Below are 15,862 nucleotides of genomic sequence, written 5' to 3'. Positions count from 1 at the left end.
TTTCACTCTTGCTCTTGGGGTGTAACATACCTCTTCCATCTAAAGGGTGCTGATACATTATGGTGGCCATAGAAAATGCCAGCAAGTGGCTAGAGGCTAAGGTAACAAGGGACAATGCCATTAACATTGTGGCTATGTTCCTTTCATATAATATTTTCACTCCTTATGGATGCACATTTTCTTTATCAAGCATGCATATCTTCAAAGTAATGCAATGATTGGAAGGATGCATTTTTAATTAGAAAGTAATAATTGTAAGCCTACATTTCTAAACAAAGCCTTCAGAGCATTGATCTTCAAATCAATGCAATGGTTGGAAGCATGCCTTCAAAGCATGTTTTTAGCTCATGCATGAAATATGTTGTGAAGTTGAAGGCAAGCATGTTTAGGTTCATGTTTTTGGTTCATGCAAGCATTTCAAGCCTGCATTCCAAGGGTATGCATTCCAAGCAAGCACTACAGCTAAGGCATGCACACCATTAATGTAAAAGAACGTGATCTTCGAGAACTTTTATTTTTCTTTAATGACAAGTGTTGAAGACAACATACGTAATCCTCAAACCATGTCACAAGAAAATATCTTTGGGGTTTCTTAAGGCCAACAAAAATCTTTATGCCAACAAGGCCTCTTAGCTTCACCTAGCTCTATTGTGTCTCTTTAGGGTCTCTATGGCTAAGAAGGCAAACTTTATGCCAACCAGGCCTCCTAGTTCTAGTTAAAAGCTACCAGTTGTTGTAAGTGTTCATTAGAAAGTTAAGAGTTTCCAACCAAATTTTTAAATATGTAGAATTTTGATAATCTAACATGAGAAATGGCTTTGTTCATATCACACCGGCCATTTTGACCACAAACATCACTGTATTTAGACTCATATTGATCAATGTATGGCCAAAATAAAGCTTCGTGTCCAAGCCTCTCCTAAGCACGGCCAAGAGTTGTGCCAACATCGCCCTTGGCCATGCTTTGGGGCTTGGACAACTAGTTTAATTTTGGCCATAACTTGGTCAATATCACTCCAATTATGATCATGTTTATACTCAAAATGATCGGTGTGATATGAACAAAGCCATTTATTATATTAGAGTGTCAAATTTTTACATATGTAGAAAGTTTTATTTTTATATTTGTTTCATAAGAGCTTGACTTTATCATGCGTAGACATGAACATCATGTATATGCCAACCGTCATTGTATATCAATAGTTTGAACATCTATACTTAATAGTTATTAATATTCAATTTCAACAAGATCATAGTCAAGGCAAGATGGAGAATGAAAATACTGAGAGAGAGAGAGAGAGAGAGAGAGAGAGAGAGAGAGAGAGAGCACTCTTTTGCCATTATGTTCAACTTGCACTTTGTGTTCTTGTCCTCTCTTCCCAAGTGTCCATGCTCCCTTGCACTCTCAATCATGCACAAGCATACTCTAACCTTGCAATCCATCCCTTAACCTTGAAATCCTCACCCTCCCATTTCCAATCCTTTGTAACTCCCTTTCCCTTCTTTTGCAATCTAGCATTTTCTCTCTCTCTCTCTCTCTCTCTCTCTCTCTCTCACACACACACACACACACACAATTTCAATTCTCCATGCTAACACAAGCACTCCCATCTCTTCCTCCCTAATCCCCCTCTCCCAAACTCAATTCCATCTCTTTTGTAAACTTGATACCCATTCTTGAACCTAGAATCCTCACTCCTCCCTACACCCTCTCTACTCCTAGATTAGCATTTCTAAACCCTTACTTCCTCAAGTTATGATGGAGACTCACTCCTACTTTTTTACTTCTTATTCCACCCTTTCCTAATCCTTCGACCCAATTTTGAGACCTACAATCTCCTTCTATCCCTAAAACTCTGTGGAAAGGTTACCTCCCATTTTGTGATTATGCCTCATATTGTTGGGGAGTGGGAGAGAAGATGGACATCATGGAAGAGAGTGTGGGAGCCAAGTGCAAATGTTCCATTGATTTGAGAGGAAGTCCTCTCTTGTATATAATGGGAGAGAGGGTGGCTTAAATCATAGGCACCACCCCTACATCAAAGGAAATCAATTTCTACATCATAGGGACTCCTAAACGTAAGGCACCTCCCCATGTGGGGCCTTTGCATTACATCATCACTTATGTCATGGTCTAGACACATCATAGCACTTAGTGTGCTACACACACACACAATCATAGGACAAGCCCTTGATCACAAAATTCCCAACATATTCCCCCTCAAGGGCTTGCCTCTTGCTATGTCAAGGATACATCTAGTCACATAGTTTCACAAGCCATCTCATGGTGGTCAAGGATAAATCTATGGCTAGGATCTCATGCTAGCAAAGGTGCCCAAGGGTCAAGGTGGACCTAGTTTCTCATGTCTGCAAGAGGTACCATGGAGGCAAACACATATCACATGGCCTACATCATATGGTGGCCAGAGGTGATTTACAAAGACTATAAGGACAAAACATATAACCATAACATTCTTTTTGGAGTACTACTCCAGGCAGAGAACCTCAAAATTGACCACATGACTAGGTGATGAGATAAAAGTTCAAAGATGTACTTAGAAGGTCAAAACTTTCTCTACCACAACATTTGTTTCTTCATTTGCTGATGGAGGTCTTTCTTCAACTATATTTGCCTTCTTGTTGATGTAGCCCTTCTTCACAAGATATGATTCACTTTCCTTGGAGTTGTATTAGGATCCATTTCTCTCCTCTTCCTAAAGAGAAGCTTCAATATTCACCAAGTTAGATGTAAAATTGTTGCTATACTCTTCATCTAGAAGACTTTTGAGTAAAACTTGTGCACGAAATATCTTTTGGAGTTGCACCCAAACTTCATGTGACGTCTCACAATGTGATGAATGTATGAGTCACTAAGTCCCAATGCTATGATAGCAAGGACCTTCATATTGGACTATCCATTGTATTTCCCTTGGCTTCTTTTCTTTACCATTTGCCACATTCCATATCCCTTTTTTCATGATGGTGAAATTCTTGTTCTCCATAATCTTCTTGAAGTGTCCAAGCTTTATCTTGGTACCACAACATATCATCTTGATCATATCACATCCAAGCTCATCACTTACAATCTTTTTAGACATCAAGGTTAGGGTAGAGCAACCAATGAAAAGTAATGATCTTCTATATATGTCACTATGAATAAGTAAGTACCTTTGGGCAACTCCTTTACCTTGTGAAGACATGATATTGAGTAGGTCTTACCTCTTGATATATTATTCAAGGGCAGTGTCTATACTCTTACAACCGATATCTCTCAACACAAGTCACCAATCTCCAAAATGATGACTAGTCCTTTGCAAATGGCACTCAAACATAGACAATGTAAACATCATCACCGTAAATGACAACTATCATGACACTTGTGGAGTTTATTTCGGAGTCAATACTTAGTCAAACAGAGATCTATTAGTGCAACCAACCAAAATAGATATAGAACAACATTCTTGACTAGTCAAACCTCTGGGATGGTCAAACTTTGACCAAATTTTGCTTATTTCCCCCAAATTGAACAATCTAAAGCTAGAGGCCAAAATTGGAGCTGAAAAAAGAAGAATTCAAGGGGCTTTTAGCATGGAAATGAAGCTCTTACTGAGGACTACTGAATGGCAAAATTTCACTCCGCATTTCCTGGGGCAGTAGAGACTAGAATCGGCAAAGAATCATGATTTTATCCTTATTTCGGCAACCATTGTGCACCAAAATTCATCATCATGTTGCCAATGAGGTCACCCAGCTTCCTGTTAGAGGAATTAGAGTATAGTTGAGCACTTCATTGAAATTACACGACAAATCGGTGCACTGTATTCATGTCAGCATGCACAACAGACGAGCAATTTCGCGACAAGCTTCAAGCTGGAGGTGCGCCCTGTAGAGATTGTTTTATAGCAAAAAGGACTTGGCCAATGGCATAGCAAGTGTGGAGTATTGAGCTCTACAAGATTTGGATGGAAAGAGGGCAAAATGTGGAAGAAGGTGGAGAGTGAAGAAGAAGGTAATGATGTGGCACTTTGGAGCTAGAGTAGGCTAGGAGCATGAGATGGAAGCTAGAGGAGGGTAGAAAGGCACTAACACCACATATTGGGGGGTGGGAGAGAAGATGGACATCATGGAAGAGAGTGTGGGAACTAAGTGCAAAATTTTCCATTGATTTGAGAGGAAGGCCTCTCTTTTATAGAATGGGAGAGAGGGTGGCCTAGATCATAGGCACCTCTCCTACATCAAAGGAAATAAATCCTTACATCATAGGGACTCCTAAATCTAAGGCACCTCCCCATGTGGGGGCCTTTGCATTACATCATCACTTATGTCATGGTCTAGACACATCATAGCACTTAGTGTGCTACACACACATGATCATAGGACAAGCCCTTGATCACACAATTCCCAACACATATAAACATCACTCATTCACATTCCAAACCTCTATCAACAAAATACGACCTAAGGTCCTAGGCTACTTGCAAACATATCCACTATCCTAGTCTATAAAGCTAACAAAATGCAAGAAAGATGGCTAACACCTCAATACATAAACAAGAGAATAAGTGAACACTTTCTTTCTCTCTCTCTTTTTTACTCTTCTTTTTCTTCCCCTCTCTTTTTCTCCATCTTCTTTTGGACAAGAGAATAAGTGACAACACTCTCTTGGTTACTCTTCTCTTTCTTCCCCTCTCTTTTTCTCCATATTCTCTTTGTTTTTCCTTTTTGAGCAAAAAAAAGGTTTTGTTATTATATCTCAAAAGACAAGACAAGAACTTGGAGTTCTAAATACAACTAGCTCAACCAACAAAGCTAAGAATAAAAGAAAACAAATGGAGATCATACACCAGTTATAGACTGACGGTCTATTGATTAAGCTTTGCAGTCTTTGATCAATGCAATGCCATCTCGATAGATAGCACATTTGCCTTCTTTTGTGCTTCCTTTACCTTTGCATGTTATGAGGCTTTGTTCTTTGACTGGGATTTTGTGAGTTCCTATGAAATCCACACTTGTAAACCTTTCAACTTAATGGATTGTCTGATAATTTGTGTTCTTTTAGCTCTTGTCTTGAAAGTAAGAATTGAATGTGCTCCTTAAAGTAAGAATTGAATGGGCTCCTTCTTTGCACATCTCAAAGTCTAAATCTACCCATTCAATTCTTGGTAAAGGTTTGTTGATTTTTTCACAAGTCTCTTCCCAAGAGTCTTTTGCTAAATTCTAGTTGTCAGATAGCCCTCTAACCATTAGCTTCTTTGAGTTGAGTTGCCTTTCAGCTAGCTCTTTTTCATCTTTTTGCAATTGTGAGGGCACTCGTGTATTTAAGGAGTTCGCCATTTCTCCTTTGAGCTTCTCTTGAACCTCTCCCTTAAGCTTCTTATGTGGCTCTCCTAACTGCTTAGAGATTACTTCATCATCGAAAATTGGCTGGGGAGTTGGCTTCTTTAGTTCAAGCTCAGAAGCTTTTACCCATTCTTCTAATTCCTTAAATCCATGTTTTAGGTCATTGTTCTCCTTTATAAGAAGAAGAATCTACTCTTGCAGAATAAAGAGGGCTTCATTTTTCCTAGTGCTAGGAAAAGGTGATGCTAATGTTGCAGCATAGGAGGGATGCTTCTCTTTTTTCCTTATAGAATAAAAAAACGACAGCCTACAAGGACCCCCCCTTCTTGTGACATGAATGGCATCAAACAACGCATAATTTGAGTTCGACTTAGAAGACAAAAATGTAGAAGGAATAACTTTTTTTTTACTTTGAAGTGATCTGAGCAAACCTCAAGAAGTTAGGCTCCTTTCTTTGCATATGAAAATTCCAGTCTAGAGTAGCAATTTGGTAAGACTTTGGTTAGAGGTGAATGGCAGCTACATAGGGATTCCTAGGGTTCTCATTCTGAATGGATTCAGTTTATTGAAGGCTCCAAACTTGCATGTAACACCCTAGGTTGGGCCATGGAGTTCAACTCGGCTAGGAGTGGGAGTACAAGAGGAGAGGAGGAGGAGGAGGAGGGAGGAGGAGAGGGAACTCATAATTTGGACCTCATTTGGCAATACTCCATTTCTTTTTTCTTCCCCTTTATTTTCCTCTTTTGGTACTAGCCTTCCCCTTGGGTACACCCTTTTTGTTGCCAAACACCCTCCCCATCAAGTACTCCCTTTTTTTGCCAACACCATCCCCCTTGGGTACACACTTTACCTTTCTTTCTCTATTGGCTTGCACCTAATGCTCCTTCGCTTGGATACTCCTTTTAAATTGTGATCTCTTGTATTAAACCACTCTTGTCCCTTTGGTACATAGTTTTTCATTTCTGTTGCCTTGTACCCAAATCCCTTCCCTTGTGTAAAGCCCCACTACCTTCAAACCTCTCATCTCCTCCTTTGCCACACTTTTACCCTCTTTTACAAGTAAATAATCTCTTTCATGACTCCCCTTTGCTCATTGCCAACATCTCTCTTGGCCTGTTTTTGTGCACACTGCACATCTTCATGCACATTCCCTCTTCTATGACTCTCTTACCATCAGCTCTCCCTCTAATAGAAATACCACCTTAGACATTGTTTTAATGTCCATAAGAGGCCAAATGTGGCTTATGGGACCCCAAAAAAGTAATTACATCATAAACAATAGGGGAGTGCATAAAGCAACTCTTTGATACATACCTACCAACATATAGAAACTATTATTAAAGAGTTGGATCAATCATGGAATGAGGGTCATAATGTTTAGCTTTTAGCTCCTTTATGAGCACCCTAGCTTTGCACTAGAGAGCCCACTTTCTTCCTTTTTGGTTACCTATATAGTCGCTAGTTCATTGCCTTCTATCTCATAGTGAGCTCTTCTACTACCTAATACTTTTGTACTACCTTTTCATTTGTTAGTTTCTTCGACACTGTGAACTCCATTTGGGAAAGGGGAAGAAAGATAGCCAAAGAGAGATAAAGAGAAATAAAATAAACAAAGAAGGAGGAGTGACAAGGAGAGAATAAAAATGCCTCTTTGAATGGAAAGTATTGATATAGCCTTTTACCTCTTCATCCAAGGTCCCAAATAGTACTAATCCTTTATGTAGAGTATCCATGGATCAAAAGGGTTTCCCTTCCATGCATAAACAAACTTCTTCTCCTTGTACACGTACTATGACTTGTACATGACTACAAAGTCACTCTTAACTAACTTAGGTTCTTAGTTGCTCTAATAATCCCAACCATTTCTCCCCTTTTCTTCCACCTTTGTGGCTAATTTTGCAAGTTTGTGATCTTTCTCCAACTTTACTAGGGACTCTAGGTGTGCCACATATGTTACATGAAAGTACCTCTATCCTTAGAGTAACAATTGTATAATTGCCTAGGTTGAGCTGGAAGAGTGTCACAACCTCATTCACAAAAGCCAATTAGTATGAGGTGTGCTCAATTGTTGGCTTCTAAGTAGTTTGATAGCACATATAGTTCCTATTAATGATCAAGTCTTATGATGATCATGCATGAGTGTTAAAAAAGATGCTTCAATGAGCTTCTAGCCTATGTGAGTGTCTTTGATGGGTATGGTACTTTGCACATGCCTTAATCTTACTCACACATAGGCCTATGCAAAGTATCATACCATAAGATATCATTTGCATGGTTGGGCATGCATATTTCCTTGTTTCTTACAATGCATAATGCATGTGTTAAAAAATATGCATTGATGTGCTTGTAGCTTATGTGTGTCTTAGACGGGTATGATACTTTGCATAGGCCTTATAAGAGCTTAGTCACATTAACACTCGTGCAAACTATCCTACCTATCAAATATCATTTGCATGGTTGGGCATGAATATTCTTACCATGCATCACGAGTGTTAAAAAATATGCATCAGTGTGCTTCTAGCATATGTGTATGATACTTTGCATAGGCCTTAACATTACTCATATGAAGGCCCATCCAAATTATCATGCCCATGAAATATCTTTTGCATGGTTGGGCATGTGAATTTCCTTGTTTCATACCACACATCATGCATGGGTGTTAAACAATATGGATCACTGTGATTCAATCCTATGTGTGTGTGTGTGTGTGTGTTTGTTGGGTGTGATAGTTTGCATAACCCTTAATGTGAGTAAGATCCATGTGCTTTACAAAGTTTGGTGTGGATCAGATATCATCTGCATGGTTGGACATGCATATTTCCGTGTTTGGCATCATGCATCGTGCGTTAAAAAATATGCATTGGTGTGGTTCTAGCATATGTGTGTGCTCTTTGTATGGGACAAGATTTGGCATGGTGTTGGACCCATAGCGACCCTGAGACACCATATCTATTCCAATTGTCCTCTCTATTCAACTATTTTCTCTCCATCACCTGCATACCCCCTAATGCTATCCCATACCCTCCCCTAGCTACCCATATCCCATCCTCATATCTAACCCTCTCATTCCCTCTCTTCATATCCTCTATCCATCCTCTCTTTTCCACCACTTTCTCTCCATCGCCTATTTTAGCCTATCTCTTAATTCAGCCCACCCCCTAATCCTATACCATCCCTCCACCTTCCTCTCTTACCCAATCTGCTTCCTCTCAACCCTTCTCATATGCCTCTCCCTCCCTTTCATCGCCTTCCCACTCAAATGGCTCTTCCCCTGCATCCTCTTTTTCCCTCTCCTGATCCCCTCCCTATTCATCCCAATGCCATCCCCTCTTTTCATCCATCGCCTCCTTCCATTTCCTTCCATCCTAAACTTTTCTTTCATCCTCCCATTCTTCTCATCCATCCCATTCCTCTACCACCCCCTTCCCTACCCATCCCCTCCCCTCTCCTTCCCCTTTGCTATACCTCCCCTTTCTCATGTGCCTCTTTTTCCTCTTCATTATCTTTAGTCCTCACTAGCCGAACATTCCAAGTCCCTACTACATTGCTCCCTAAGCAAATGTTTCCAATCACACTTGGCTGTGACTGGCTACTCCAACATAATTCTTTGATCAGTTTTCGATGTCAATCTCTTTGATTGGATGATTCACTACTACTGATTTTGTGGCTCTATTCCCGGGTAGCATCAAACTATGTCTCTTCAATGATATTTCAAGAAGAGTTATTTTATCAAGCGCAAGTTCAATAGATACTCTCATTTTATCCCAATGTGTTTGCAAGGGTGTGCCCAACTGTGACAACTGCTGCGATTTTACATGACATTCCAACTAATGATGCTCGGCCAGTGAAGGCTGCGCAATGTCGATGCTGAAGCAAATAAATCCAAGTCTTAAAAGAGCACGTGAATGCAATGTTAAAAGATAATATCATTTCACATTCAAAGAGCTCATGGACTTGTGAACCACATCTTGTAAAAAAGGACGATGGTTCCTATCGGTTCTGTGTAGATTTTTGGCCTCTAAATGCTGTCACAGTTCGGGATGAGTACCATCTACCAAGATTGGATGACATTCTTGATTCATTGGCGCATTCCAAATTTTTTATGACCTTGGATTTCCAATCGGGATACTGGCAAATCCCACTTAAGCTTGACGACCATCAAAAAACAGCTTTCCACACTCCACTTGGCCTTTATCAATTCAATGTCATACCGTTTGGGCTGAAAATTTCCCCAGGTAGGTTTCAAAGATTGATGAATTTCATCTCACATGACCTGATCGTGCAAGGAACCTTGCTCGTCTATTTGGATGATGTACTCATTCATACTAAAACCTGGGAAGAGCACAAGTCTGTGTTGGAACAAGTTCTACAACTTTTACAACAATTCAATCTCTGACTCAATCCTCAAAAGTGTAAATGGGCAAAGATGAAGCTCAAATATTTAGGCTTTATCATTGCTAATGAGGGCATTCGACCTGATCCTGCCAAAGTAAAACCATTGCAACATTTTCCAATTCCTTAGGCGATCAAACAACTTCAAAGATTCCAAGGGTTGGCAACTTTAGCTCCTGATTCATGCTAGAGCTCGTGTTTTGTCAGCCCCTTTGCGTAGATTACTAATAAAAATTGCAAAATTCAAATGGACACAAGACTGTTAAAATGCTTTTGACACTATTCGTAATCTACTACAAGAGGATGCATTGCTTCATCATCCTGATCAAATAAACCTTTCTTGATCAGGTTGGATGCCTCCCAAGATTGCCTTCGTGTAGTTCTTTTGCAACAAGATGAAGAAGGCCGCTAGCGTCCGATTGTATGTATGAGCCATTCTCTAACTGGCCAGAATTAAGATATGCAGCTATAGAGCTCAAATGTTTAGTGTCAGTTTGGTCTATTTCCAAATTGCATGCTTATGTACATGGTAGCACATTTGAGGTACAAACCGATCATGTGGTTTACTAAAGTGAAAAAATCTACAAGGCCAAATGGCACGTTGGGTGCTACTCCTGCAAAGATAATGAGGTGGCAGATGCACTCTCATGCATCAATCAACAGGCAACACAAAATTCTGATGCTCCTCCAATGGTGTCGGGAGCTCCTCTCCCAATTCCTTTGGAACATTCTTTTCTCCCGTCAGTATGAGAAGTCTAGGCCATGTAAGAGATGGATCTAGAGACATCAAAGCTCATCTCACAACACGCAAGTTCAATCTAAATGTCCACCTCTTCATCTACAGCTCATTGATAATGTTCTATATTATCATAAAGCTCCTTTTCAACCTCGCCTCTTTGTTCCAAGAGCATTCCGATCATTACGTGCATGCCTTTCATGATGGAATGTTTGGCAAGCCATGGCCATTTGGGTTTTTAAAAGTACTTACAAAGCTCCGTAGAAAGTTTTATTGGCCAAAGATGCGGTTTTCTCTACACGAGTCATTCAAAACTCCAACAATGAAACAGTCTGGTCAAATGCAATCTATCTCAGTGTCTTGGCCATTCGAATTGGTGGCATATGACATTACCAGGCCATTTCTTGTTTCAGCATAGGGGCATAAATATATCATTGTGCTCACTGATTATCTGACCAGATGGTCAATCACCCAACCACTCAAATTAGCATCAGCTTCAACGGATTTTCTCATCTAGCATCTCATTCTTCCTCGTGGGTGTCTTGAACAACTACTGTCAGATCAAGGCGCAACTTTCAAATCAGAAGTCCTTAGAATACTTGCTAATTGGCTTCATATTATCCAGATTGCAAGGTTTGATAGAACTCATGAATCAAACTATCAAGCTCATGCTAGCCATGTGCATTGATCCACAACGTTCAAATTGGGATGTCTCACTCCCCTATCATGGCAGCATACAACACAACAATTCATGAGTCTACTCATATAAGTCTGTTTGAATCTTTGTTCGGTAGATCTCCAACTTTTTTGCTAGAGGTTGGTACAATCCAACACGATCAAATCAAGCAAAAGGATGCTAAACAGTGGGCTGAGTTCTTATAGGATGTATTGTCTTTTATCCATCAAAATGCTGTTGAGCATTTGCGAAGGGCACATAAAAGGCACATAAAAGGTAGAAAAAATTATATGATAAAAAACAAAGACCCAAAACATATTCAAAAGGAGATCTAGTTATGGTGCACTACAACACCCGACAAAAAGGACTAGTCGATAAATTCCTAGCCAAGTGGCTTGGACCTTACCAAATCCTAAAGGTAGTGGGCAAGACATCATATCCTCTACAAAGATGCACTCTCGGACAAAAGAAACCTATACAACGGCCCATATCTCGCGCATGGAGCCCTATCATGCAAGAGTTGCTTATTTTTTAGGGGTGAGTAGATGTGACAATGCTGCTTCCACATTAGCTGGAGCGCCAGCTGAGATGGCTCCCACATCATCATAGATGCTAGCTTAGAAGAACTGCTTCAGCAGATGGCCATGCCCACAATGGTCGGACCCAAAAAGGATAAGAGGGATCTTCTTAAGGAGGAACCTCGGTTCTTGAAGTAATCTAGGCACCCCCCATTTTAGGGTGTGGTACAAAGAATAGATGGCAGACCAAGTTTAATGTACACTAATATTTGACATCAACTGAGTAAAATCAAATTCATATATATTAGGATGCTACATATGTAATCTGTGGATTCTATGAAAATGCAAAACAATGATGCAGAGTTATTTCAACAACACACGACACAATGTAAGAAGGATGTAAGCTCAATAATAATATTAAGAGTGTACCTTGCCCTAGTACTTCAGTTTCATTTTTTTGCACACAACCATTGATACACTATGCTCAAAGCTTATGAGAAATATCATGTCTAGTCAATGGAATACACTTTCGCATCCAAAGTTGCATAAATAATTGCCCCATCCTATTATTATTTTGGGTACTAGGTTAGGATGTCCCCCTGACATTGAAAGATGGGAAATTCCTATTAATTACCTATGGAGAAAAGAAGACGGGTGAAAAGGAAGAGGGCAAGGCCATGATTAAACTATGTCCCCCCTGACATTGAAAGATGGGAAATTCCTATTAATTACCTATGGAGAAAAGAAGAGGGGTGAAAAGGAAGAGGGCAAGTCCATGATTAAACTTGAGGGATAAAGGAGGAGGGGAGGAGTTTCAATTGAAGAGTAATGGAGGGTAGGGGGCATTAAAGAGGGAGCTACTTGAGATTGGGGAGGGGGGAGAGGGACCACTTATGGAGGGGCATTAAAGAGAAAGGGACATGCCAAAGGGGGAGAGGAAGGAGGGACCATTTATAATATTATAGTTATCTTTAGAGTTGTTATACTACTCTATAGCTTAGTGGGAGAGCTTCACGTGTGTGAAACACAAGCTCATGGGTTCAAATCTCTTCTTGAATTTCACATATGATGGCCATTGGCTTTCACCATTCTCAGCTCATAGTGTTATTTGAAAGTTTTCCTGTTGAAATTGAAAGCTTTCCCATTGAAAGTTTAGTCTTTGAAATGTTTGGTTTCTCTCTTTGTTTCTCCACTTTCTTTGTCTCTTTTTCCTTTATTTTCTCTTTCATTACATTCATATCCCTGGCCCTTTTTTTGTCCTTGTCTTTTAATTCCTTGATGTTTGAGGGTGCATCCAACCTTCTTTTAGGAGCAGTGTCACTAAAATGACAAACTTGAAACCTTCTCAAAGCACCTTGAAAGAGAATTCTTTATCTAGCATATACTTAATTTCTATACCTATGATATACCTAAATTTCTGCAAGGGAATCATGCTTTCCTTTTCATCATATCTAAGGTTGTATCTACTCATTTGCTAGATTAGGCCTTCCACATTTCAACAAAATAAGCAACCTAACATTCATGTAGCTTTTAAGAATGTTATCACTCTATGAGATACTCTAGTGAGTATGGGTGCTTGATTTCCCATTTAAGTCTGGGCTAAAGCAAACTTTGCTCTCTAGGGCTAGATAGTAGCAGGTCTTATTGTATTGGAATCAAGGGAAATATATAAAAAAATTAAAATAATTGATGTGACCAAGTTGAAGTTATTAAATGGCCTTTAATGGATCTTACCAAATTATGTGATCAAATCGAAGTTGTTTAATGGCTATATACCCCCCTAATGGTTCTCACACAATTTCTCCATTAGCTTTCTTGTCTATACTTCCCATCCACCTATTGTAAAGGCCCATAATATCAACAAATTAGTCCATACATATAACTTGACCTAAGGCTACATGGGGTGTTATGAAAGAAGTATAGTACAAGGTTTTACAAATTTTACTCTTGTAATTAAGAGGGGTCCTCCTCTTGTCATAAATAGAGGGGCATCATTAGTAAATCACTTTCCTTTACCCCTCCTTGCTTTTTTTTTTTTTTTTTCACAAAAAGTTAAGGTTTATATTAGTTGTGGTTGGTCAAACCCAAAAAAGGGACTTGTACAAAAATTGGCCTATAAAGTGGGCGAACTGCCCTTGGCCTATGCTAGAGATCAGCAACAAAGCCGACCTATTACCCTAAGTGGATGTGAGCCCTAATTTCCAGCAATGCCCTAGACACAATTGGCTCTTTCCCATGGACTATAAGATTGAGGTCCCATAGGTTTCCCTTTAGTTTGGCAATAAGCGTGTATTCTCTGAACCCTGTCGAGACTTACTGCTGAAACACTATAGAGTTCTTGACTTCCCACACGGCCATAATGACTGATGCTCTTGCATACTACCACATGGTAGCCAACATGGACAATAAACCTTTCATGTCCCCTGTGATTGCTATTCGCCAATTGGTCTTGATGAAGAACTTCGCCATGAGTCCTACTCCCACGCATTGCCCGTTCAAGTCATCTCCACACCTCTCTTGCTACATGGCATTCCCACATCACGTAACGAATTCTCTCTACCCCTTTCCTGCAGAGGGCAGACAGACAAGAGAGATTGGGAGGTATTTTGATAGTTTGCTCTTGACAGGTATCCATTGATGGATCACCTTCTAAAGAAGGAAGGAAGCCTTGCTTGCTTTGCAACTTTTCCAAATATCATGGAAGTGGGTCTTCCACCAACTCGGGGAATGCCTTAGTGCCCACTTTTGTTGAGATCGTCTTGAAGAATCATCAGGGATAGAAGGCACCGGGAGGTCGAATGCGTAGTCACCTTCTTGAGGCATGTTTTACTCATGGTCCATTGATTCACCCTCTAATTCAGAGAGATGATTGTGTTGCTCGACCATTCATCAGGAATCCTTTCAATTACAACCCTTAGGAGGATTGTGTTACCCCTCCCCTCTTACAAACTTGTGCTTTATATGAATTGAGGAGGTTAAAAAACTTTGCATAAAAGTATAGTATGAACAAGTAGATTTCATTTTTAGAAATCAATCAAGCCATGAGGCTTATCCTCAGCGCATTAAACTCTCCTCATAACCTAGATCTTCCCACTGTTTTGAAAATGCTTTTTAAGCATTGAAGGCATAGAAAACCAAGGAAATGGGGTTGTGCTTTCATGCTCTTACTTTCTAAGAGAATGTCATGTCTTACCATAGTACATTATCATCAATATCTACAGATGCAAATGTTTTATCACTACATAGGATTATTAATATCTAAATGATAGAGTATTGTTTTGATGTGGTGGCTTAGGGGAACTTAAAATAGTTTCTTATTTGGTTTGACACATGAAAAGCCGAATGGGTCTAGGCTTGGATAAATGAATGGTCCAAAACTTGTGATTTATGCTTAAGCATTGGGAGTCCTAGACTAATGTGCTCCTGCGTCTTAGCCTTTTAAGATTTAGAATGGTGATTTATGGCGTGAATTGCGTTGTTTCAATCAAGGAAGTGTTTTTTCACATGCCAATGTGAAGTCCTTTGACAAATAAGCTTTTTTGGGTTCTATGAAAAGGCATAAGCATGGCATACTACAGATAGCATGATGGCCATAGACATGATGTCCTCAAGACATGTAGGACTCTTGGATGTGTTCCAAAAGACATGCATGTTAAAATATAGTTTTTTTGCTCTTTAAATGATATTACCCATAATATCAAGTGAAGGCATTAAACAACATGTACATTTTGGAATGAAACCTTTATGTGAGTAAAATATATAAAGTATATTATACTTTAATGAAAATGGAAACAATAAAAGTAGGGAGGTCAATGGGAATTCCACATTACTTTTTCCATGAAAAGAAAGATTATATCAATAGATCCCCCCAATTGACAGAATTCAAAAAATTTGTAATTAGTGGAAAAGGGAGTTAGTACTAAAGGGGTTAGATCTTATGGTAATATGGACATGAAAATGGAGTTAGTACTAAAGGTGTTATGACATTGTGGTAGTTTTAGTGCGAAATGGGAAATTCAATGCCGAGGTGGGATGTGGTCCCCCACCCTTTTCCCCCCACAAAACTAGTGAGCCATTGATGTCAATAGTTTTGTGGAAAGAGTTCGTGAAGCATTTGAGAGTTGAAAATGACAAACATTTAGCCTAGCATTATGAAATTTAACATGGGGAATTAGTTTTTCCCATGAAGTCCTTTCCCCA

Source organism: Dipteris shenzhenensis, chromosome 9, assembly GCF_047967505.1.
Source record: "Dipteris shenzhenensis isolate YYH24624 ecotype China chromosome 9, Dip_SZ_1.0, whole genome shotgun sequence".
NCBI lineage: Eukaryota > Viridiplantae > Streptophyta > Polypodiopsida > Gleicheniales > Dipteridaceae > Dipteris > Dipteris shenzhenensis.
This window is presented reverse-complemented; position numbering follows the sequence as displayed.